Source organism: Sceloporus occidentalis, unplaced genomic scaffold (genome assembly GCF_023333645.1).
Source record: "Sceloporus occidentalis isolate IW3139 unplaced genomic scaffold, rSceOcc1.0.p SCAF_1, whole genome shotgun sequence".
Classification (NCBI taxonomy): Eukaryota; Metazoa; Chordata; class Lepidosauria; order Squamata; family Phrynosomatidae; genus Sceloporus; species Sceloporus occidentalis.
Genome location: NW_028316981.1, coordinates 1,847,713 through 1,865,938, shown reverse-complemented (window position 1 = coordinate 1,865,938; position 18,226 = coordinate 1,847,713). Strand labels below are relative to the sequence as shown.

The 18,226-nt window shown below is 43.7% G+C and overlaps 1 pseudogene across 1 annotated transcript; it reads right to left on the bottom strand.

Moving 5' to 3' along the window:
- Positions 1-817: 817 nt before the first annotated feature.
- On the bottom strand, positions 818-16,737 carry LOC149320343 (uncharacterized; annotated as a pseudogene). The gene is made up of 4 exons (XR_016278310.1): positions 16,676-16,737; positions 13,600-13,703; positions 10,998-11,118; positions 818-3,562 (listed from the first exon to the last, which is right to left on the bottom strand). The product of XR_016278310.1 is annotated as an uncharacterized LOC149320343 (transcript).
- Between the last annotated feature and the right edge of the window lie 1,489 nt (positions 16,738-18,226).

Sequence of the window (18,226 nt, the reverse complement as noted above, 5' to 3'; positions counted from 1 at the left end):
ATAATTGTAAGCCGCTCTGGGAGCCTCTGAGGCTGATGGGTGGGGTATAAATACCGTAAATAAAATAAAGAGCCTTCTTCGGGACGCCAGATGTATGGTGACTAATCTCCTGGACCAGCAAATATACATCAGACTTATTAGCTTTGTTCTCTGCCTTTCGTAATAAATAATGCAGCTCCTCAGCATGCTTTCGCTGAGCCATGGATAAGGAGCTGCCCATTACCGTGATGCTAAGGTGCACCTGTAACTCCTGCAGAGTGAGGTAAGTAGAGCGAAGACTGGAGGATGTCCCTGTTCGGGCACCACTTGTAAAGAAAGCAGACAAGGCCAGCTGCCAGCTGCCAGCTGCTATAGACAATTCAATTGACCCTGGACCCATGCAAATCTCTTTCTTTTATACGCATAAAACAATCAGGTAAGAAAAATACAACATGCCAGTATGGTTAATTAATTATCTGTGCCTTGACCTTTGGATTGTGTATTTGTAATAGTAAACCTGTTCATTTCCCCAGACAGGAAGAGCCAGATTGATTTTGCAGTTTATGTCTAACTAGTAGGAAATTCTCCGGTTTTAATCCGAAAGACAAGCGCCCTCATGTTTGCATGAGTGCAAAGCACTGTCCTCAATTCATACGGAAAAAATTCTCCAACAATACTGAACATTCAACATTTTTTAAAAAATCAAGATACACAGAAGATTATCTCAGTAACAAATATAAGAACAGAAAAGAAACTATTCTATAATATTGATAGGAAAAATAACAAGAATTTTAAAAGGTGTATTAAAGTTACTTTGAAAGATGCACAGTCTTACAAAAATACTAAAAATACAGAAAAAGAGTGGATTGTACAAATGAAATTAAGTTTAATTCAGAGAAGAATATTATTGTATACAAAACGCTCCATGAAAATTCCAAACAAAAATATAATAAACAAATGTTGGAGGGAAGGGTTTTGGGAAACAAGAAACGGGAATCTTGTAGAGAGATAGTCAGGCAGATATCTTAATTATAAAGTGGACCCTTGCCTTATGCGGAAGATCTGTTCCAGCCCCCGCCACGTAAGGCAAATTCCGCCTATGCTCGAGCCCCATTCATTTGAATGGGACTTGTACGTGCGGTGGCATGGTGGGGTGCGCGCCCCATTCATCTGAATGGGACGCACCGCCCCTTGTGCTCTGCGCGTTCCCCGCAGCTTGAGTGCGTGTGCTCAAAGCCGCGTATAGCGTGCCCACGTATAACACAGGCGCGCTGTATATAAGCATACAGAATATGTAAAGAAGAAAATTGTTGTATATCTTTCTTACATTTTCTGGGCTTGTTTTATCTTTCGATGGAAAAGAAACAATAAAAACAAAACAAATGAAGCAAACATGGCATCAAAGGGCTTATAACAGTTTTTCAAGAAAAAATCTGGGTGTACTGTCTCTCTGAACAAAAAGCATTTGTCACTTCCACTTTCTCTCAAGTGTGAACATTCTCAATTGTGAGCAAACCATTTCCCACACTGCGGGAATTTTTAGGATTTCTCTTCTGTGTGGACTTTCTGATGTCTGTGAAGCTGTGACTTGTGAGCAAAACATTTTCCACACTGTTGGCACTTGTACAGTTCTCTCCTGCATGGACTCTCTGATGAGCCACAAGGTGTGACTTCTGACCAAAACATTTTTCACACTGCTGGCATTTGAATGGTTTCTCTCCTGTGTGGACTCTATGATGCTTCTCAAGGACTGACTTGTGAGCAAAGTATTTCCCACATTGCTGGCAGTTGTATGGTTTCTCTCCTGTGTGGACTCTCAGGTGACGCTGAAGTTGTGACTTGCGGACAAAACATTTCCCACATTGCATGCATTTGTTTGGTTTCTCTCCTGTGTGGATTTTCAGGTGACGCTGAAGGTATGACTTGCAGACAAAACATTTTCCACACTGCTGGCATTTGTATGGTTTCTCTCCTGTATGGAATTTCTGGTGAGTCCCAAGGACTGACTTCTGAGTAAAACATTTTCCACACTGCTGGCATTTGTATGGTTTCTCTCCTTTATGGAATTTCTGGTGAGTCCCAAGGACTGACTTCTGAGTAAAACATTTTCCACACTGCTGGCATTTGTATGGTTTCTCTCCTGTATGGACTCTCTGATGAGCCAGAAGGACTGATTTCTGAGCAAAGCATTTCCCACACTGTTCGCATTTGTATGGTTTTTCTTCTGTATGGACTCTGTGATGCTTTGAAAGGTCTGACTTCTGAGTAAAACATTTCCCACACTGCTGGCATTTGTGTGGTTTCTCTCCTGTGTGGACTCTCTGATGTACAACAAGGTATGACTTCTGAGTAAAACATTTTCCACACTGCTGGCATTTGTGTGGTTTCTCTCCTGTGTGGACTCTCTGATGTACAACAAGGTATGAACTCTGAGCAAAACATTTGTCACACTGCTGGCATTTGTATGGTTTCTCTTCTGTATGGATTCTCTGATGTTTGTGAAGGCGTGACTTGCAGACAAAACATTTTCCACACTGCATGCATTTGTATGGTTTCTCCCCTGCATGGAGACTCTGATGTATTGAAAGTTCAAACCTGCGACTAAAACATTTCCCACACTGATGGCATTTGTGTGGTTTCTCTCCTGTGTGGACTCTCTGATGACTCACAAGGTGTGACTTGCAAGCAAAACATTTTTCACACTTCTGGCATTTGTATGGTTTCTCTCCTGAATGGACTCTTTGATGCTTTGAAAAGTCTGACTGGTGAGCAAAACGTTTTCCACACTGCTGGCATTTGTATGGTTTCTCTCCTGTGTGGACTCTCAGGTGATCCCGAAGGGTTGACTGCTGAGCAAAACATTTTCCACACTGCTGGCATTTGTAATCTCCTGTGTGGACTCTCAGGTGACCCCGAAGGGTTGACTGCTGAGCAAAACATTTCCCACACTGCTGGCATCTGTAGGGCTTCTCTCCTGTGTGAAACGTCTGGTGCATGACAAAGTGCGACTTCCAAGTGAAATATTTCCCACACTCCTGGCATCTATAAGGTTTCTCTCCGGTATGAACTCTCTGGTGAGTCCGAAGGGCTGAATTCTGAGTAAAACATTTTCCACACTGCTGGCATTTGTATGGTTTTTCTCCTGTGTGGACTCTCACATGATCCTGAAGGGTTGACTGCTGAGCAAAATATTTTCCACACTGCTGGCATTTGTATGGTTTGTCTCCTGTATGGACTCTCTCATGATTCACAAGGTATGACCGCCGAGCAAAACATTTTCCACACTGCTGGCATTTGTATGGTTTCTCTCCTGTGTGAACTCTCAGGTGACGCTGAAGGTGTGAAGAAAAACAATTCCCACATTGCTGGCATTTGTGTGGTTTCTCTTTTGTGTGGATCCTCTGATGAGCCGCAAGACCTGACTTCTGAGCAAAAGATTTTCCACACTGCTGGCATTTGTTTGGTTTCTCCCCTGTGTGGATTCTTGTATGAGTTACAAAGATTGATCTTGGAGTAAAATATTTTTCATGCTTCTGGTATTTATATTCTTTCTCTCCTGTTTCTACTTTGTGATGAAAGTTTCCTATAAAGAAGGAAAAGAACAGAAAGGAGTGAATCTCAGTATTCACAAAGCAAGAACCTCTGAAAGCAATGATGTAGCTAAGCATATTTAAGAAGGAAAAGGAATTAGAGAAAGAGGACCTAATGCTTCCCCCTTAGTGAGACTCATTTTCTTGCTGGACTCAGGCCCTGGCTCAGCAGGCAATGTTTTCCACAAGCACTGTGCCTGCCTGGGCTTTAAAAACAGGACTTGAGAGGGCCCTGCTTCAGAACATCCCAGCAGAGAGAAGGAGGGACCACAGTGATTATCTGGGGACTTTGGGGAGGACATGGCTGCTAGCTCTATGGCTACTTTGAACCTCTGCTTTCTTAGTTGGACTCCTCTCCTCACAGGACTAAGGTTCTGACTCAGTAGGCTTGTGTTGGGTGCAAAGAGCAAGTTCCTGTCTTTTGGCCTGCAAAGAGATGTCCTTGTTTCCTACCTAAACCATCCCTGCCTTTCTCATATGCCTGTCTATTGATTGTACTGTTTTTAATAACTACTGTCCTGCTGGCCTAATACAGGAAGGATGTGTTTTCCAGAGGAGTGAGTGACAGGACATAAGAGTCTCAGGGAGTAGCCATTCAAGTCGTACAGGTCAGAGGGAGATACGGAGGGAGGAGACAATTAAAATACCCAGAAAAGGGGGGGGGGCACAAAAGGGTGCTTGTGGTCCCCAAGCTGTCTTCCAGCCCAAATAGTTTGGATATCCTTGGTGACAGTCCCTATCCCACCTGGGTAGAAAATGCTGCTGTGGAATGTTAGGTCAGTGAAAGGTAAAACAGCTACCATTCAGGACTTGATCCTGCAAGAACAAGCTGATCTGGCCTGTATTACAGAGATCTGGTTGGATGAGGCTGGGAGGAGGTTAATCTCTCTCAGCTTTGCTCACCAGGATTCTCTGTGCAGCAGCAGGCAAAACCTGGGGGCAGGGAGGTGGAGTTGCAATAGTCTATCGTGATCCCATTCCCCTGGCCAGATGCCCCCTCACATAGTCTAAAGGCTTTGAGTGTGTGTACATAAAGGTGGATACCTGGGACAGAATAGGAAGTCTGTTGATGTACCATCCACCCCGCTGCTCCACATCTCCCTTCTTGAGATAGGGTAGTCTCAGGATTGGTGTTGGAGTCTCATAGTGCTCGGTGACTTCAACATCCATGCTGAGACTGCCCTTTCAAGAGTGGCTCAGGATTTCATGGCCTCCATAACATGTGACAGTCGCGCCACCAATGAAACCTGGCTGGTTTCATACCCAGTACCTGTTGCATCAGAATACTACCCATGATGCACAGCTCATCAAATGCTGGCTCATGCACCTGCCACTTGAACTGTAGCAACAGCTGCTCCATTTTCACCTAGTGGCCACATCCATGTCATTTTCAGACCAGTGTGCCACATGGTCCTGACAGATACAGTTCCAGTGGATGTAGCATTGCGCATGTCTGTCCACTGTTAATGGCTACTTTCCAGTTTGTGCAGCCTGATGATGTGGACAGGATCCTTGGAGAGGTGAGAGCCATCACATGTGTCTTAGACCCTTGTCCTTCTTGGCTTATGAAACAGGCCTCAGGCGGGCTGAATGGGTAAAAGGGGTGATCGATTCGTCCCTACAACAAGACAGCATTTCAACTTGCCTAACGAAGGCAGTTATGAGGCTTTTGTTGAAGAAGCCATCCCTGAATTCCATTATAATGGATAATCATAGAATCATAGAATGGGTAGTATTCTGATGAGTTAGAAGAGACGACAAGGGCCATCCGATGCAATCCCCTGCCATGCAGGAAATCTCAATCAAAGCATACCCGACAGCTGGCCATCCAGCCTCTGCTTAAAGACCTCCAAAGAAGGAGACTCCACTACACTCCGAGGGAGTTTATTCCACTGTCAAACAGCCCTTACTGTCAGGAGGTTCCTTCTAATGTTGAGGTGGAATCTCTTTTCCTGCAGCTTGCATCCATTGTTCTAGATCCTATTCTCTGGAGCAGCAGAAAACAAGCTTGCTCCCTCCTCAATATGACATTTCTTCAATATTTAAATAGGGCTATCATATCACCTCTTAACCTTCTCTTCTCCAGACTAAACATCCCCAGGTCCCTACATCGTTCCTCATAGGACATGGTTTCCAGACCCTTCACCATTTTAGTCACCCTCATTTGGACACGCTCGTTTCTCCACATCTTTTTTAAATTGTGGTGCCTAGAACTGGACACAGTATTCCAGGTGGGGTCTGACCAGAGCAGAATACAGTGGCATTATCACTTCCCTTGATCTAGACACTATACTTCTATTGATGCAGCCCAAAATCACATTGGCCTTTTTAGTTGCCGCATCGCACTGTTGACTCATGTTCAACTTGTGGTCTACTTGGACTCCCAAAACCCTTTCCCACGTAGTTTCATTCAGCCAGGTGTCGGCCATCTTATATCTGTGCATTTCAGAAATTCATCTTGTTAGCTTTGGCCCTGCTTTCTAATCTATTAAGGTCTTTTTGAATTTTGATCCTGTCCTCTGGGGTATTAGCTACTCTTAGTTTGGTGTCATCTGCAAATTTGATAAGTATGCCCCCAATTCTGTGATCCAAGACATTGATAAAGATGTTGAATAGCACTGGGCCCAGGATAGAACCCTGTGGGACCCCGCTGGTCATTTCTCTAATTATTGACCAGTGTCCAACCTACCATCTTAGCGCAAGATATTGGAACATTTGGTGGTTCCCTCCTCCAGGGGTTTCTGGATGAAACAGATTTCCTACATCCATTTCAATATGGTTTCAGGCCTGGCTATGGAACAGAAATAGCCTTGGTTGCCTTGATGGATGATTTATGCAGGGAACTGGATATGGGGAATGTGTCCCTGTTAGTTCTGCTGGACCTCTCATTGGCTTTCTATATGATTGACCATGGTATCCTTCTGGGTTGCCTCTTAAACCAGTGAAGAGATCCAGGACATAAATCCTGAAAGCTAGGTGGACAGCATATGGATAAAAATTAACAACAAGGATGTTATTGTGGGAGTCTATTACAAGCGCCCCAGTCAGATGGAGGAATTGGATGATGCCTTTCTAGAACAGATGACAACTTTCTCAGAAAGGAGAGATGTAGTAGTGATAGGTGACTTCAACTATCCTGATATTTGTTGGACGTCAAACTCAGCACAATCTTCTAAGTCTAGGAAATTCCTCATTTACCTGGAAGATAATTTCATTGTCCAAAAGGTGGAAGAGGCAACAAGGGGGTCAGCTTTTTTAGATCGGATCTAACCAACAGGGATGACTTGGTTAATGAGGTGCAAGTGGTGGGATCCTTAGGTGGAAGTGACCATGTTCTCCTGGAGTTTGTTATACAATGGAAAGGAGAAGCCAGGCATAGTCAGACATGCATTCTAGACTTTAGGAGAGCTGATTTCAGTAAACTTAGAGAAATACTGAGGGTGATCCCATGGTCAGGAATACTAAAAGAGAAGAGAGTTCAGAACAGATGGGAGTTTCTCAAAAGGGAGATACTGAAGGCACAATTTCAAACAGTTCCAATGAGGAAGAAAAATGGGAGATGACTCAAGAAACCAGGGTGGATGACTAAGGAACTTCCACCTGAGCTAAGTTTTAAACGGAACATGTATACGAAATGGAGAAACCACCAAAGAGGAATTCAAACAAATAGCTAGCATGTGTAAGGGTAAAGTCAGAAAAGCTAAAGTGCAGAATGAACTCAGGCTTACTAGAGAGGTTAAGAACAATAAAAAGGGCTTTGGGGGGTAGTAGCAAAAGGAGGGAGGAAATGGTAGGGCCACTGTGTGGAGAAGATGGCAAAATGCTAACAGGGGACAGAGAAAAGGCAGAATTCCTCAAAACCTTGTTTGCTTCACGCTTCTCAGAAAAGGCAAAGGGTGCTCAACCTGAGGATAATGGAGCACTGGACAGAATAGAGGAAATTCAGCACAGAATAAGTAAAGTGATAGTACAGGAACAATCTAAATGAATATAAATCTCTAGGACCAGATGAACTACATCCTAGAGTATTTAAAGAACTGGCAAATGTAATATCAGAGCCATTGGCATTAATCTGTGAGAACTCATGGAGAATAGGAGCAGTCCCAGCAGACTAGGAGGACAAACATTGTCCCCATCTTCAAAAAGGGTAAAAAAAGAGAATCCCAACAATTATCCAGTTAGTCTGACATCAATATCAGGAAAGATTCTAGAGCAGATCATTAAACAGAGTCTGTGAACATCTAGAAGGCAATGCCACAATCACAAAAAGTCAACATGGGTTTCAGAGAAACAAGTCATGCCAGACAAATCTGACCTCTTTTTTTGATAAAATAACAGCTTGAAAGATGAAGGGAATGCTGTGGATGTAGTATATCTTGATTTCAGTAAGGCCTTTGACAAGATTCCTCATGACATTTTTGCAAACAAGCTAGTAAAATGTGGGCTAGACAACATAACTGTTACATGGATTTGTAACTGGTTGACCAGCCAAACCCAAAGGATGCTCAACAATGGCTCCTTTTCATCCTGGAGAGAAGTGACCAGTGGGTTCCCACAGGGCTCTGTCCTGGGCCCAGTGCTATTCAACATCTTTATCAAAGACTTGGATGACAGAATTGGGGGAATACTTATCAAATTTGCAGATAACACCAAATTCGGGAGGAGTAGCTAATACTCCAGAGAACAGGGCCAAAATTCAAAATGACCTTAATAGACTAGAAAGCTGGGCCAAAGCACTGATATAGGATGGGGGACACTATGTGTGAAAGGGATCTAGGAGTCAAAGTAGACCACAAGTTGAACATGAGTCAACAGTGTGATGTGGCAGCTAAAAAGACCAATGCAGTTTTAGGCTGCCTAGACTTTGTTGAGCCTAGAATCATAGAGTTGGAAGAGACCACAAAGACCATCCAGTCCAACCGTTTGCCATGCAGGAACTCTCAATCAAACATGAACAGAAGTAGAACGTCTGAAATACTGTGTCCACTTCTGGGCACCACAATTCCAAAAGGATGTTGAGAAACCAGAGCATGTCCAAAGGAGCGCAATAATAATAATAATAATAATAATAATAATAATAATAATAATAATAATAATTTACTACTACTACTATTAATATCTCTCCCTTTCCCCAAAATTGGAACTGAGGGTGACTCACAACTTTAAAAAACAGTACAATTAAAAGCATATTAAAATAGTAAATTAAAATTAAATTATTACAATATTAAAACAAGTTCCACCTTAAAAGAATAAAATACGTTTAAAAAGATAAAAATGTTTAAAATACTAGTTTAAAGCAATACCACACCCCAGCCCATGCTTTAAAAACTTTCTGTTTCAAATGCCTGTCTAAAGAGGTAGGTCTTAGCCTGTCAGTGGAAAGCCATCGAAGGCCTCCCTGTCCTCCCTGGGAAGAGAGTTCCACAGTCTAGGGGCAGCCATGGAAAAGGCCCTCCCTTGTATTGCCACTAACCATGCTTGTGAGGGTGGTGGGATGGATAGAAGGGCCGCTCCTGAGGATCGCAGAGACTGGGCCGGTTCATGAAGGGAAATACAGTCTGCCGAATAGCCTGCACTTGAGCCATACATGGCTTTATAGATCATAAGCAGCACTTTGAACTGTGCCCAGAAACAAACTGGCAGCCAGTGGAGTTGTTTCAACACAAGCATTCTGTGGTCTCTGTAATCTGCCCAAGTTAACAACCTGGCTGCAGCTCTTTGGACCATCTGAAGTTTCTAAACAACCTTCAAAAGCAACCCCAAGTAGAGCACAATACAATAATCCAAATGGGATGTAACCAAGGTGTGTATCACCGAGGGCAGATCCAGCATTTCAAGGAAGGGTGCAGCTGCACACAAGTTGTAAATGTGCAAAAGCACGTCTGGTCAGTAAAGAGAAATTAGTCACAGTTCCTAAATGGAAGCGTTTGATAGGCCTGAAAACATGCAAATGCCAGCTGGTTCACATCAGTTCATCCTAACCAGTCATAGAAATGTGTCAGGTTCATGAAGCACCCTGTGTGACTGTGTCTTTGTGTGTGTGTGTGTGTGTGTGTGAGAGAGAGAGAGAGAGAGAGAGAGGGTAAAACAGGATGGCAAAGAAAAGGAGACAAGAATGAGATAGTGAAGGTGAGATGCTGAAGTATTGGAGATGGGCATGAGAGCGGGTGGGAAAGTCGGATAGGGGATGAAGAAAAGGTCAGTGACAAGGCATGTGGGAGCTTAGAGGGCAGGGCGAAAAGTAATCTGAAGCTGGAGGCATGTTGCAGTCCCTCTGCAGGAGAAGCTTGCAAAGAATAAGTGTTTTAAAAATTAAAAAGTGATGGGATGACTATGCAACCAAATAGTTTAGTGTAACTAAGAGCTGAGACTGATAACACTGGACAAGCTGTGTCATTGCTTTTGCAGTGGGGAGGGGAAACAACACACATCTCTCAAGTTTTTATGAGCATGTGCTTATCCTCAGCAGGGTTTGTGCATGTGCACACATGTATACATTTTGAGGTGAAAAAAATAGAACCAGTAGTTATTCTGAGTGACACCAATGGAACTGAGGACTAAGCGTAGCCTGGGAGGCCATTGCTTTCTGACATTATTGTGGACCTTCCCAAAGGTACCTTCCTGTCCAGACAGTGCCAGAGTATCAGTAACAGAAGCTGAAGCAGGGAGGAAAGTTTGTAAAGTTTGGGACATCCCTTGTCCCACTTGAAAAGAAAAGTAAGATAGGAAATATAATGGCCTGGGAGACTATTGCTTTCTAGCCTTATTGTGGATCTTCAGTGACAGAAACTGAAGCAGGGAGGAAAGGTTGTAAAGTATGATTCCCATTTGAGAAGAAAAATAGGATAGGAAATATATAAACCAATTAATAGGAAATGCTAAGCAGGTGGGCTGGACTGAAGAAGTCACCTGAGAGCTTCGTGGCTGAAGTGAGATTGGGACCCCACTTTTAGTGAAGATAAGGCTCCAGACAGAGCTTCTCAGACAGAGATGGGCAACTGTGGGGGGGCTACAGAAGATCTCAGAGGGCATCCTCCATTTTACCATCTGAAAAAAATGTTTTGCTCCTATGTTTTGCCATTGTTGGTCCCTTTCTGAGCCAATATAGGGCCAGGGAAGGCCTTTTTCCCCCCAAGAGGAAACTGGAGGTCTGTCTGGGGCCTAAAATGGCCAGAATGGTGCCCCAAAACTTGGGAAAATTGTTATTTGATGTGTTGAGGGGCATTTGGGGGAATCCTGGGATTGGTAGTTTAGGAAGGAGTATTTAGACTCCTCAACTGTAGAGCTCTAGTGCCTCACTAAACTACAAATCCCAAGACCGCACAGGATGTTGCCATGGCAATTAAAATCGAATCATAGTGTTATGACAATGTAATATGAAAGGACTCTGTGTTTCTGTATGAAGGGCAACGGGTTCAAGTTCCTTACCCAAAGAGGACACATTCTCATAGTTTTCCATCATCACTTCCTCATACAAAGATCTCTGATTCTGATCCAACATTTCCCATTCATCTTCTGTGAAGAACACAGCGACATCCTCAAAGGTCATCTGCAATAGAAAATAGCCTTCATCAAAGAATGACTAAGCAAAAGCGGAAGAAAACCCATGGTACATCCCAAATATTACGTGATAGTTTCAGAATACTGATAAGAGTTGTACATGTATTAATATCCCCCCAACTATTTTCCTTAACTCTCTGGAGTTTGAAGAATAAGGCATGAGGGAAAAAGACAAGGCTACATTCTGGGTCCCTGATGAACTAGATTTCTCATGTGGAGACTTTGCTGAGCTTAGAATCATAGAGTTGGAAGAGACCACAAGGGCCACAAAGTGCAACCTCTTCTGCCATGCAGGAACTCCCAATCAAAGCAGCCCTGACAGATGGCCATCCAGCCTCTGTTTAAAGACCTCCAAGGAAGGAGACTAAACCCCTCTCCGAGGAAGGAGTGTGTTCCACTGTCAAACGGCCCTTACTGTCAGGAAGTTCCTCCTAATGTCGAGGTGAAATCTCTCTTCCTGTAGCTTGCATCCACCTCAGTGTGACACTCCTTGAAATACCATGTAAGTTAACTTGCCTAGCCCACATTTTACCAGCTTGTTTGCCAGAATGTCATGGGAAACCTTGTCAAAGGCCTTACTGAAAGTAATATATAGTATATCCACAGCATTCCCTTCATCTACAAAACTGGTAATTTTATCCAAAAAAGGAAATCAGATTTGTCTCCGAAACGTATGTTGACTTTTTGTGATTATGGCGTTGTCTCCCAGATGTTCACAGACTCTCTGTTTAATGGTCTGCTCCAGAATCTTTCCTGGTTTAGATGTCAGATTAACTGATGATAATTGTTGGGATCCTCTTTTTTGTCCCCTTCTTTTAAATTAATTTTTATTAAAGGTTTTTTGCCAACATATATTAAAACAACATATAAACAAAAACAAAAAATATACACATTAAACATATTACATAAACATAATACATAATACAACACACATACACATCAAAATTCCCAAAAAGAATAAACAATATAACATTTACATTGATGTCCTTTCCTTGTCTTACTGGTTTCTTTTCCATGTTCCATTTCTTTCTATTTCTATTACACTAGTCTATTTCTTTTCTCATATTTCCATATTCCAAGCAATTTTTTATACATCTTGGTATTTTCTTTTTCCATTTATATTATTTAGTTCATCATTTTTCAAAAAATATGGTTGCTTTTTTGCCCCTTTTTGAAGATGGGAACAATGTTTGCCTTCCTCCAGTCTGATGGGACTTCTCATGTTCTCCAGAAGTTCTCAAAGATTATTGCCAATGGCTTTATATTACATTTGCCAGTACCTTTAATACACTTGGATGCAGTTCATCTGGTCCTGGGGACTTAGGGGCGGTACAGACAACCCTCAAAGGGGCAGTCTGCACCCACCCCTTTTCGCGCTGGTTTGGGGCCAGGGCAGCCTCACCAGCAGCCCCAACTCACGCAAACAATCCGCTGGCAGAAAGAAGCTGCCTAGAGCAGCTTCTTCCTGAGTCGTCATAAGGGCTGCATGACGTCTCTCCGTCGTGCGGACACTGTGCGTCATGCATGTCATTATGGCGGCTACCATGTGGACGTGAGGCCGCCATGATGATGGCGTGCACACATTCTAGGGTTCTGGACTGTGCAGTTGCCATGTGGTCCGGAATCCACTGCGATATGCCGCTTCATGTCCATGTGTATCGGACCTTATATTGATTTATATTAACCAGCTATTCCTGTACTATCTCTTTACTTATTCATTTGCCATGTTGATTTTCCCAATCTGTATTACTAACTGTCATCAGTCTCACCCAATCAGAAGATTCCCCCCCCCACATTTACAGTCCCCCCGATTTACAGTCTGGATGGTCATGTTCTTGTAGCACATAAAGCAGAGAACACAAGAGTCTGTTCCCATTCTAAACAATAAAAGTATGAGAACCACAAATTAAAACCTTATGTATTGCTGCCTTTTATGATGGCTCAAAAGCAGCTGACTGAGGTGCTTTCCTGCACTAAAGGCAGGCCTTCCCAGAATAACATACTCAGCCATGGACAAGACTTCCCATGATTTTTTTTTAATTGGTTGGTTTTTAATCTTATACTGTTTAATCTTGTTTTAAGGGGGGTACTGTATATATATGGTTGTATTTTAATTTGTTGTACGCCGCTTTGATTGCTTGGCAAAAAGCGAGATAGAAATAAAAAAATTATTTATTTATTTTATTTAAAGTGGTGGACCAACCCTGTCTAAAAGCCATGGATTTAATACTCATGGAGGAATAGAACAAGTCCTCCTGATGGACGCTCTGAAGGGCCACCACTGGCAGGAAGGCCAGTCCCACCACCTTTGGCCCTGATTGGCTGGAAGGGGAAGCAAGTACAAGATGGCGGGAAGCACTGATTGAATGAGCCATTGAAGGACCAAGAACGGCCTCTGTCCACCCACTGCATCCCAGACTGACAAACTCCCAATGGCTCCATCACAAAGGAGGAGGGGGTGAATGGTAACCTGTTCCAAGGTATTCTCTCCTGCAGTTTCTTCCATGGGGGAGGAATTCAGTGTAGATTCTTCTCTCTCCATATGTTTGGAGACCATCTTGGACCTAAGCACACCTGAAGAAAGAACAAATGGATGTGCTTTACATGTGCACACATTTAAACATTCTGCCACAGACCACCAAAAAGATTCAAATCAAGCCAGAACTGACACTGGGAAACAAAATAATAAAACTAAGGCTATCATTGAGATGACATTATTTGATTTGCATGGCAGGGGCTTGTCCTGGATGTCCCTTGGGGGTCTCTTCCAACTCTACAATTCTATGATTAATAAAGCCACCTCCAAGATTTACCTATGAGCCTCAAAGCTCAGAACTGGAAACATAAAACTTACACCTGACCACAAGATGGGAGTCCAGTTTAAATCCAGACTCTCTCTTAACTCTCTCAGCCTCAGAAGATGGCAATGGCAAGCCTCCTCTGAAGTTCTAAACCAATCTTGCCAATAATCTTCAGACAGTCTGGTGCTTCATAGGTGATAGGAACTGTAGTCCAACCCAGCTGTAGGGCGCTACAAGACAGATCTAAGTTTCCACCAATACTCCTGCCTGTGCTGGATGGGGACTCTGGGATATGCAGAGAGAGAGAGAGTGTGTGTGTGTGTGTACACACACACACCAAACCCTGCTAAAACTCCCATCAATATAGTTCATTGGGGTGGGCAAAGCTCAACCCAAGACACGGGCCTAAGTCTGCAGGACCTAAGCAGAGCAGTGGAGGAGAGCGGGTCTTGGAGGTGTCTCATCAACTGGGCCTCTGTGAATTGGGATTAACTTGAGGGCAGTTACTACCAACAATAACAAGTGGGCTCAAGTCTACGACAGCTCATGCTGCCAACTTCTTTCTTTTAGTTAACCTCTAAGGTGCTGCACAACCCCTTTGCATAACAACTCTCAAGCCTATGGAGCCAACATGGCTCATTAGCTGTGCTAGATGGCGATTATGGGAGATGCAGGAATACGCTGGGCCCTTGGTATCTACTGGGGTTTGGTTCCAGGACCTCCCATGGATACCAACATCTGTGAATGCTCAAGTCCCAATAACTACAAAGTATAGTAGTAAAATGGTGTCCGTTATATAAAATGGCAAAATCAAAGTTTGCTATTTGAAATTTATACTTTTTTTAGTATTTCCAATTTGCAGTTGCTTGAATCCTTGGATGTGGAGCACTGACTGTACATGGAATCCTAGGGTTGGAGGGGACCCCAAGGGCCATCCAGTCCAACCCCCTTCTGCCCTGCAGAGGTTCACAGATTTTTTTCTGAGAGATAAAGTCCATCCAAAACAACCAGCCATTGCCCTCTTCTGATGCTGAAAGTGTGTCCCAGGGTAAGCCATACTACAATTTCCAGGCCTGCCTGTGAGATAAATGGCTGGCTGGGCCATGCAGAGATGGAGGGAGGCTGGCATAGAAGGAGGACTGCGGAGGCACTGGAGGATGGTGGAGGCACCGGGTTCAGGTAAGGCAGGTGAGCCCAGAAGGCTTGACGGGGGGCTGGGGGGGATTGGGGCTGCATTTAGTCTCAGAGGTGCAACAAGATCTCTATAGCTTTGAATTCTATTATTATTATTATTATTATTATTATTATCGTCATCATCATCATTAGCTGAAAGAAAGATGTTGGCAGCATGAGATTTCCTAGACTGAAGTCTGCTTCCTCAGGTGCATTTAGTCTCAGAGGTGCAACAAGATCTCTATATCTTTGAATTCTACATCCTCAGATGTATTTCATTTTGTCAGTTGTTATGTGCCTTTCGGTTGTTTCCAAGAGAGGTGGAGTCTGTCCAGGAAGAATGTCAAAATCTCCTCCATTTTGAGCATGACTAAGAAGCATTTTGCCCGCTTTGGTGGTTGAGGATTATGGCAACCCTAGACGAGTGAAGCTAGTTTTAGATACACTAATTTATTTATAACATCATAAACATAGAAGGGTAACGTATTAGTCATCCCTCCATATTCGCTAGGGTTAGGGGCACAAGACCCCCGTAAATATGGAAAGACCACAAATAACAAAAACACCATGTTTTTACCTGAGAGGACACCTCTCTAGGACTCTCTAAGTCCTCCAGTGCAACTCTGTGGTCAACATCCGACAGACACTGGCCATAGAAACGCACTGGAGGAGCTACAAATGGTCTTTCAGTGCAACTTTTAGTTAAAGTTGCCCATAGAGTTGCACTGGAGGACCTAGATATTCCTAGAGAGGACCTATTAATCAAATCCGTGAATAATCAAATCCACAAATATCAATGCTGCAGATATGGAGGGATAACTGTATTAGATATTGAGGCTCCTGGTGGATTTGTTTATTTATATGTGAAAGCTGTTTCAGGAGGGCCTCCGGCAGCCAAGCTCCAGCCCTGAGAGGGAAGGCCCCCATTTCCCCTCCTCCATCCCAAAAGAGGCCCAGAGGAACCACGTGACCCTGCAGCCGCCATCTTGGGAAGGGGTCTTGAACCGTGAGCCCTCCAAACCTCTTGGCTGGGGCCATTTTCCAGGCTCCCTCCCTCCTCTCTTGCCTTTCCTGAGGAAGAGCCCCTGGGAACCCCAAAACTGGCACCTTTCTTTTGGGGGGGGGGATCCCTAAGAGAGAGCCTTTCTCCCCAGCTCTGGAGGGGGGCTTGGCCTGGGACCCCCTTTCTGCCCCTGCAATCCCTATGGATCCCCTTCTCCCTCTTCTGCCTTGAGACTCAGGCTCCAGGAGGGAAAAGGGGGGTTTGAAAGGAAGGAAGGCTGGGAAAGGCATTGTTATTATTATTATTACTAGTATTATTAAACCTTATTTATAAAGCGCTGTAAATTTGCACAGAATAATCAGATTAATTAAACTAAATAAACCCTGCAGGAGGTGTACATTCTAGAAAGAATAATTACATATTAATACAAGTTACATTGAAACAAGAACCATAAAACAACAACACAGTTAAAATGCCTTTGCACCAAGAGGATCCCCTCATTTCATTCATTCATGCCCTGCTTGCCCCAACCAGCCCCCCCCCAATGCCCCAAACCTTAAGACCCTGACCTCTTCCTCTGGCCTCCATGCAGGACACTGGGCCCTGCCCTCTTCCCAAAATGCTCAGGAGGAGACCCTCCTCTTCCCCTCCCACAATTCCCAGCACCTCCCGCCTCTCCAGGAAGTAGGATCATAGAATCACAGAGTTGGAAGGGACCCCAAAGGCCATCCAGTCCCACCCCCTCCTGCCATGCAGGAACTCACAATCAAAGCATCCCTGACAGATGGCCATCCAGCCTCTGCTTAAAGACCTCCAGAGGAGGAGGCTCCATTACTCTCCATTGAGGGAGTGGGTTCCACTATCTAAAAGCCCTTAGTGTCAGGAGGTTCCTCCTAATGTTGAGCTGGAATCTCTTTTCCTGGAGCTTGCATCCATTGCTCCCAGTCCTAGTCTCTGGAGCAGCAGAAAACAAGTTTGCTCCCTCCTCAATATGACATCCCTTCAAATACCTAAACAGGGCTATGATATCACCCCTTAACCTTCTATTCTCCAAGCTAAGCATGCCCAGCTCCCCCAGTCATTCTTCATAGGACATGGTTTCCAGACCCTTCACCATTTTAGTTGCCCTCCTTTAGACATGTTCCAGTTTCTCAAAGTCCTTTTTGAACTGTTGTGCCCAGAACTGGACACAGTATTCCAGCTGGGGCCTGACCAGAGCAGAATAGAGTGGCACTATGACTTCCCTTGATCTAGACACTATACTTCTATTCATGCAGCCTTTTTAGCTCCCGCATCGCACTGTTGACTCATGTTCAACTTGTTTTTAAAATAATGTTTATATTTATACTTTTTAAATCTATGTTTTTCATCTGTACAGTTTTTAATAAGGTGTAAGCTGCCATCTCTCTTATTATAGGGGAAAAGGCGGTATATAAATGAATCTTTAAACAAATCTTTAAAGAAGGGTAAGTGAATTTGGCCATTGTCCCAAAGTTACAAAAATCCTCATGGTGCCTTAATGACTAAGAGCGCTCTTTGGGATTTAATCTCACAAAAATAGGTAGAGGAATTTACCTTCACAAAATCAATTTGCGATTGACACTTATCACTGGCTTTGGTTACAGACAGATATTTCTAATTCTAGATTTCATTTTCTTTTCTCAGTCCTGCATTTCTCATGGATGTCCAGTGAAGCCCAAAGGTTAGGAAGGAGATCAGGCCCAGGGCTCCCAATGGCTACTGGTCCTGGTGGCTCTCTCTGGCCTCCTAGCTGGGATCAGAGACGGGGTCCCTCTCCATCCCAGCTGCTGGGAGGATGGGTGCTAGAGTGTGTGGAGGTTGGTAGGTGCCTGCGCCATACCTTACAACATTACACAGGCCAAACCGAGAATACAGCAGACCAACCAACACCAAGGAGTTTATCACATGGGGGAAAATTGGATGTATAAATGGTTATTAACCTGTGATTAATCTGTAATTATGTGAATAGTTTTCACACAACGTCGCATGCAAAACGATATTAACCCATGATTAACCCACAATTGTGTGCAATTGCATGAATGGTCTTCACATGATGTTCAGACAAAACGTGATTAAAGTGCCATTATCCCCTGAATAAA